This window comes from Gymnoscopelus microlampas (assembly GCF_963454915.1).
Source record: "Gymnoscopelus microlampas genome assembly, chromosome: 6".
NCBI classification, from domain to species: domain Eukaryota; kingdom Metazoa; phylum Chordata; class Actinopteri; order Myctophiformes; family Myctophidae; genus Gymnoscopelus; species Gymnoscopelus microlampas.
This window is the reverse complement of record NC_139943.1, coordinates 46,063,933-46,072,867: the sequence shown is the minus strand read 5'-3', so window position 1 is coordinate 46,072,867 and position 8,935 is coordinate 46,063,933.

Here is an 8,935-nt window from a genome sequence, read left to right as displayed (position 1 = left end):
TGTGTGTGTGTGTGTGTGTGTGTGTGTGTGTGTGTGTGTGTGTGTGTGTGTGTGTGTGTGTGTGTGCGTGCGTGCGTGCGTGCGTGCGTGCGTGCGTGCGTGCGTGCGTGCGTGCGTGCGTGCGTGCGCCACAAATTCAACAAACCATTTTGACGAGCAACTCTTGCAGCTCTGCTGGTGTGAGGAGAGCCTCGCTGTTCATAAAGGTGAAAAGGCCAGGTTGTCTTTAATATGCAGTTTAACATTGTCTCCAAAGGCGCGGGAGGAAGTCTTGCTGCAGAGCTGGCCTATACTCCTTCTGCACACATGGATGGAGAACGGCACCCCAGAAGCCTTGACTGGGACTGGAGAATACATGGATTAAAGTTCTCAGTCGCCACGACTGATGTCAGTCATTTGGATTCCATAGAAGCCATTTTTTTGTGGTTTTTTTATGCCTTTATTGATAGGATAGTAGTCTGACAGGAAATGGGGAGAGAGATGGGGAGTGACATGCAGCAAAGGCCGTTGGGATCGGGTCTCAAACCTGCGACACGCTGTCAGGCTACTTTGAAGCCTAGGTGCCTGGACCACTATACGCCAGCGGTCCAGGCCCATAAAATCTCAATAGTCTCAAATATTTCATACTTTTGTATTAGGGTTGTCCGATATTGGCTTTTTTACCGATAACCGATATACCGATATTGTCCAACTCTTAATTACCGATACCGATATCAACCGATACCGATATATGCGGGGATTATTGTGATTAGGGTAAGCTCAAATTTCATATCACACACACCATATACAGTAAGAACTCCTGTAACTTATTTATAAAGCAAAAAAAAAAAAAAAAATTTTTTTTTTTTCAAAAACCGATACCGATATTTTCCCGATATCAATTTTTATGCTAATATCGGCCGATAATATCGGGAGGCCGATAAAATCGGACATCCCTTTTGTATAAAAGCAAAGGTTAAAGCCTCAGTCTGTGACTTCTTCACCTGGTTGGCAGTAGGTAGAACTGCAGGAATAATATTACTAAAACGTCATAATGTTACATATTGTGTTAATTGTTTAGGAATCAGTGCTAGTGTGTGTGTATACTGTTACTGTCACAAATTGCAAATTAGAACTTGCTCATACAATCATGTTCAGTCATGACATTTTATTTTGCTTTAATCCATGAGAATGGCATTACTGTCGGTTGTTTGGCTCATGATATATTCGAAACCCCCAGATCAATAGTGAATGAGTTGTATTTGTGTAAAGCCACCAGGCATCATCAAAATGTCACTTGGTCCATCAAATGGAAGATGGGACGGGTGAGCAGCAGACTTAATGAGGCCTGAGCGGGCCGCACGGTGCTGCTGCTTATACATGCAACCTGTTTCAGTGGCGCTGTGATGAAACCAGATGAATTGGTGCCTTGATAAAATATCATCCTCTGATTTATGGGGGTGGGAGTTTTGAGCGGACGGTGACTGTAATAGATGCCTGGAAACAAGCAATGCTTCAAATACCATCGTTGTAACCCGCTGAGAGACGATTTGGTGCTGGAAGGACGGACTCATCAGCTGAGTGACGCGCACTCCTGCCAACTCAGCACTTCCTGTATATTAATATTACCCTTGAAAAACAGACAAAAATTAGAAGATGATTTTCCATTTGTATGCAGAGAGGACACTGGAATATGAATAGTGTAATATACTAATATTTTACTTTATTAAGGAAGCTCACATTATACATTTTCAAACAATGGGCCTTCTGTGAAGAATAATACCATGCAGTCCAATCATTGATTTAAAAAAATAACAAACGACATACGTAAACCAAGTTAAAGGGGGGAGGGGGGCATTCCCAACACCTTAGCCCCCCTTCTCCGTTTCTGGCCTATCATCCATCTCTGGACCATGGTAGGGTTGTCATGTCGACCAGCCCACAAGTTACTATGACAACGGCTCAAAGGGAAGCACTTGCCGGGGAGGCTATTGCCTCCTTGGGGATGGAGGAAGGACAGAGAGCGAATGTGAGCAGAGGCACAAACGTAACCAGGAAGACACTAAACAGCAGGATAAAGCCAGGTCAAGATGAAGTGTGCTCCTGTGAACTTGAGTATGCGTGTGTGTGTGTGTGTGTGTGTGTGTGTGTGTGTGTGTGTGTGTGTGTGTGTGTGTGTGTGTGTGTGTGTGTGTGTGTGTGTGTGTGTGTGTGTGTGTGTGTGTGTGCGTGTGTGCGCGTGTGTGTACAATACATGAGCGCTAACTCTGAAAGTGTACACACTTTCCCTGTAACACTCCTGATTTTGCTGTGTGTACCTTGGAGTGTGGAGAAAATATGCACTTTGTTGTGTGATGAATAGTGAAAATAGCGATCTCTACGCTCACAACGCATTGTGACTTTGTAGATCTTCTGTTTTTGCTATATTTGGAAATTGTTACTTTTTTAAATATATTTTGTAAAATGTATTTTTTTTTGTCCTAAATCCATGTTGAAAGTGGCTAAGAGTTACTCCACTGAATCTTTGCATTCAAAGTGGTTCCCCTCCCAGATGAGGCACATACTGTATGTGTGTGTACTGTACCTCTCCTGTGTGTGATGTATTACAGTTCCTGCCCAATACCATACCCCAGGGCAGAAAGGGAAGGGGGCAGAGGGGAGGGAGCGACATTAAGGACCCTCCAAGGTGTCAGATGGTTCCCCTGTTAGCCCCACATTTTGTCATATAAATGTCATAAAGACAAGTTCCGAATTGGGGAGGTTTTGGCTTTCCCTCTGCCTGGAGGGGGGGGGGTTATGTAGTGCTATGGTTAATTGCCCCATTAGTGGTGACAGGGTAAATTGGTGGAAGGGCTAACTATATATTACAATGAAAACAACAACCATTGGCACACACCTGAGGGCATGGTAATGATGTTGCTTGGTACAGTGGTACAGTGTGTGTGTGTGTGTGTGTGTGTGTGTGTGTGTGTGTGTGTGTGTGTGTGTGTGTGTGTGTGTGTGTGTGTGTGTGTGTGTGTGTGTGTGTGTGTGTGTGTGTGTGTGTGTGTGTGTGTGTGTGTGTGTGTGTGTGTGTGTGTGTGGCAAAAGATGGATGAAATGTACTTTTAAGGCTTTTAGCATGACCTAAACATTATAATTCATTCTTTATTATTTATTATCTTTATTATCCTGCATTATACCAGCTGGGGTCAGGGTAGATCCTGGACCCTATTGCACATGGCCAAGAAGAAAGAATTCTATTCAATTTTTTTCAACCATATCATCCTTTCCTGAGCCATATTTCAAGATAAAATGGTGGAAAAAAATGGACATGGGATGTTACATGGCATCGCTATCAGGTGGAAACCTTGTATGTCCAAAACCGTTCCTTTTTTATTACCATTTAAAAAAGAATATAAAATAGTAAAAATAGCCGATCTATACATGTTGTGAGCTTGTAGATCTGCTATTTTCACTACTTTTGTGTGACACTCATCATGGTCAAGCATAATGCAGGTTAGTTGAAAACACACACACAGCCTCAGATTAATTCAAAATTCTGCATGTGCGTGCACGCGTGCACATGATGCTCATCTGAATTTGTAGATATCCAACTGAAATGCATTCAAGAATTAATAGTTTGTACAAATTTCTTAATGCAAGAATTTGAAGGATTTTACAAATGTTAAATTAACTGATTCTAGATAATTACGCCAAGGTATAAACTAAAATCAATATATGTTTGATTTCTTAAATGTGAATTTATAAAAATAAAATAAAATCACAACAAAGGTTGTCACTTTCTTTTTTTAAGGTTTGGAAATGTACACTTCCTTAGGTGGACTATAATTTATTCAATAGGCATAATGAAAGACAATCCTTGGTGCAAGATAAATTCAGCTTCAAAAATATTATGTTATTTGCATTGCATTAGATAACCATATAAAACTTGAGGTGAAAATACTATTTAGAAAACATTTTAACGCTAAAATGTACTTAGAACTAGCCTACTATTCATTTAAAATGTCATATTAATCAATTTTTTGGGGAAAAAATATATTAATTATTTTTACACACGGAGGGATATGTAGGCTATGTGCATAATAATAGGCCTAACATAAATTCATTTCAATATAAATACACAATTTACACGCGCACGCACGCACACACACACACACACACACACACACACACACACACACACACACACACACACACACACACACACACACACGACAGAGCTGACAATATCCGTTGATGCTAGAAATCATTGTATTTTTTTTGCTCGTGAAAAGCTACTGTTTAACTGCATTTTGAAATCCTCACAAAAAGATACAGCCTAACATTTAGGAACACGTCACATGATGTGTGTGGACAGGACAACACAAAAGCCGCTGGTTATTGTCTACTCAACTGTTTCTCAAACAGTGGGTCGAGACCCATTTGTGGGTCGCGGACACATTTTTATGGGTCACGAGTAAATATCCCTATATTTGTATTCCTACATTTTGGTTTAATTATCATTATTTCAAAACATAAAAAAAAAAAAAGTAAATACATTTTAAAAAACGCAAAATGTTTCATGAATTAGAAACAAATTCAATGATTTTTCAAAAGAAATTCCATAAATTAGAAAACAAATGTTTAATAAGTGGTGAAAATAGCCGATCTACAAGCTCACAATGCAGCAAAGCGATGCCTTGTGAGCTTGTAGATCTGCTATTTTCACTAGTTTGGGTGCAGGGGCGACATCACATTTCTCTTTTGGGTCTCGACCTAAAAAGTTTGGGAACCAGTGCTCTACACAGCTGTATCCTATATGTCGTGATCAGGCCTATATAGCCTATATGCTCCGTCATCTGCATAGCTATAGGCCTACACCTTATGGTCTTATACCTGATGTTTTACAATCTTATTTAGGCCACTGCCTGGACAAGCCTAGACTCAACCAGGAGAGCCTGCATAGGTGGTTAATTGGCTGTTAATTAACTGGCCAATTAAAGAATCAATCATATAGGGAAACCCTACCACTGGTTCCCAAACCTTTTAGTTTGAGACCCAAAAGAGAGGACCCAAGCTCTAGTTAAAATAGCAGATTTGCAAGCTCACACCGCATTGCATCTTGTAGATCTGCTATTTCCACTACTTCTTAAACATTTGTTTTCCATTTTATGGAATTTCTTTGATTTGTTTTTACTTATTGATGACATTCTTTTTATTATTATTAATGATTTATTTATTTTTTGTTGTGAAATAATAATTCAAAACAAAATGTAGTAAACAAAGAATTAAGGGATATTTACTCGACCCATAAAAATGTGTCTGTGACCCACAAATGGGTCCCGACCCAGTGTTTGGGAAACAGTGCTATATAATGATATAAATAGTCAAATGAAAGTAACAAGGCCTACATAAAGCAACGCAGGCCTAAATAAGCGATGTAAATTATATTAAAGCAAAGTGAAAACCAACCCAAAGAGCAAAAGGCAGGACAAATACTTTTGTCAAATAAAAGACAGAGGTCAGCTTTCACAATTAAAAGCCATAAAGTGAAGGGCAACTATTTTGTCTCGAAACTAAGTGTAGTTTTTTTTTTTTGCCTTTACTAAAATATGGACGTCGAGATGGACAGATTGCACATCTAGCGTGAAATCCACAATAGGATTATCATAACAATAGGGCCAAAGAGGGGGCTGGAGGAAAGAAAGAATAAGAAGGGAAAAAAGAAAACGAAAAGGCCCTTTTCCTCGGACATCTCTTGGTGATAAACATAGCAATGGGTTGGCTAATACGTGAATTCATGCCATTTTGTTTTTACACTAATCATTTTAAAATATCACAAAGCAATGTCCGAAGCCCCACAGACGTATAGCATTTATATAATCAGGCTATATATAGGCTATTATCGATTCAGTTCAACATCCCGGGGCCGAATTATAGAGATTTTTTATTCAAATCACTTTTTTTAGGCCACTACATTAAAAATGTCGCTTTATACATTGTTTTAAACATAATATTCCCCAACCATATGACCAAGAAGCTTGCCGAGAATATATAGGCTCAAAGCTTAAATAATGCAAAAAAAAAAAAAAGTGTAATAATGAAATGGAAACAGTTCCCATTGTTCGAGGCTACATTCTCAGAGAAGAAAATCTGTTCCAATATGAATGCCATGCAGGGGTTAACCTATTGGATACATTGTATTTGCAATTAATATTCAACATTGAAACGTAGTATTCTTTATACTTTTCTCTCCACGTATATGTTTTGTCTCCTCATCTCACACATCTCTCCCGTTATGTCCCCCCACCCCCCCTCATCTGTAGCCCCCCCATCCCTCCCTCCCCTCTTTTCTCTATCGCGGAATCCTATTGATCCAAACGGGCCTAATTAGCGGTGTCTGCGCAATTACGCACATGCGCACTGGGGGCAATCTCAGCCATTTTTTGAAGGGAGAAACTAATTAAGCAAAAGGAATAAAGAGCCAAGTGTTTTTTCAGTGATCAGAACTCATTCTACCTCTGGATAGCCTCGCACACGCACACACACACACCCCTCTCCGTCCCTGTTTACTACAGCCTCTGATGTAGCTTTAATTACACTGTTGTTTTGTGGCCACAACTACTTGGATCGCCGCCGCTGCTTCTCTCTCCCCTCTTTTTTTCCGCCCCCCGATCACGGCATAAGGAACATTCAAAAGGAATGAGTGGGCTTTCTATAACAACGCTTGTTCTCTGCTGGATTACTACACGTTCCGCCGCCGCGTACGAAGCCGATCGGTCCCATCAGCGCCGCTGCAGATCAGATGTAAGTCAGTCTGCATTTGTTTACAATATTACACCCAACGGAGGAATAATAACCCGTGCAGCGGTGGTGGGGCGGATTAGTGGATACAAGCTTGGAATCGTGCACATATAGATCGCTACAATCGCTACAATGTAGCGATCTATATATAGATCGCTACAATTAAAGCGATCTGTATATATGCACGATTCCAAGCTGTTGTTCTGCATGTGCGATCGGATAGTTCACCTGTTACTGATCTGTACTACGGTATTGTTCGATCGCTCTTGCCTTTTGGCTTTTAGGAGTGCTTCTCTCTGTAAACAAAGACAAAAGTATAGTCTGCATGCTTTGCGATCGCTGGGTTGTGTGATTTGACAACACAGACTGAGAGCTACGGACGTAGCCTGTTCAAGTTATGATCCACTATTCTCTCGTGGTGCGTTTTATACGTTATGATTTCTGAATACAGCTCGGTGTTATTATTACCTTGAGACAGTAGCACGTCCCTTGGATCCTCTGTGTGTGTGTGTGCAGCAGTCCATTGGGTCTTCAGCTGTCAGTTGTGTTCAAAACAGCATTTGCATTATAGGTCCTGTAATGATAGCCTAAAGAAATAAAGGACCACACATTTCCATTTCCATTTTTTTCTGGTTCTCTCTTTCTCTCTCTGATAGAGACTCTCTCACACACACACACACACACACACACACACACACACACACACACACACACACACACACACACACACATACATAACTGTCTCGTTCCTTTCGACAGACAGACAGACACAGACACACACACACACACACACACACACACACACACACACACACACACACACACACACACACACACACACACACACACACACACACACACACACACACCTGTCTCGTTCCTTTCGACAGACACACACACACACACACACACACACACACACACACACACACACACACACACACACACACTCCTAAAACAGGGTGTCTATGAATAATGTAGATTTCTTTCCCCTTATGTTTTCAATTAAGGTTATAACAGCATAGTAAGCTCAGTTTTTAGCAACGGTAGCCTAAATAATGACCCTTCCAGCATAACTTTTAAAGATACCTTAAATCATTTCTTATAATTTATTGTGTGATGCTTGGTAAATTGAACCTGATCGCAGAATCACATGTGCGGAAAGCAGCAGGATGTACAGTACATTTATTAACACATACATATACAATACACTACAAGCATGCACGCACACACACACACACACACACACACACACTTACACGCTGTTAAGTGATGGTTTCCCGCACTTGTGATCGATAGGGAGCCAGGAATGCTTGTATAAATAGTTACATTGCCGATAGACTCAAGTTATTGATTGCAGTGTAAATGAAAATCTTTATTAGATTAGGGAATGATCTTGGTCCGCTGGCAGGAAGGCAGGCGGAGATCAGCCTCAGCCTGGAGGACAGTGGACAGCTGCAGTGGCCAAGGGTCTGTGGCCTGTGACATAAACATAGTACATTAAAGCACCATCAGAGTGCCAATATGAGCCATATATCTCAGAGCTGCAGAGAGAGGGGAGAAAGGGGGGAGGCAGATACAGCAGGAGAGTGGGGTAGATAGAGGGTTGTGTTGGAGCAGAAAAGGGTGGGGGGTGGTCTGGTTGAGCAAGAAGGTGAAAGGGTACATTAAGGTCTTCCGTTGATTAAAAAAGGTCAGTAATGAGATTGTAGGAGAGAGAGAGAGAGAGATGTATCCTTCTCATCTGCCACTCATCAATCAGACAGAGGAGGAGGAGAGGACCAGTAATTTTGGAGAAGGCATTGTACTGACGTATTGACTTCATCTTAAATTGCTGTTGACATCATCTGCAAAGCTCATCACTTCAATTCTGGGGATTTTCATTATGTCCCTGATTTGACAGCCAATATGGTCACCTGTGTGGCAGTGTGATTACATTTCATTATTGCAATTCTTATGAAAGAGAGAAAAAAACAAATCAATGGTTGTTATGCATAAACATGCTGTTACGTATTTTTTTCGTTTGTATATTTTATGTTATGTTACAAAAGAAACTTACAGTCCTGCTGCCACATTATTGCACAATACATTCATAATGAATAAAACTGCAACCTACTAGAAAGAAAGGGTTTCATTATATACATTACATCATTCATAATGTACACACAAT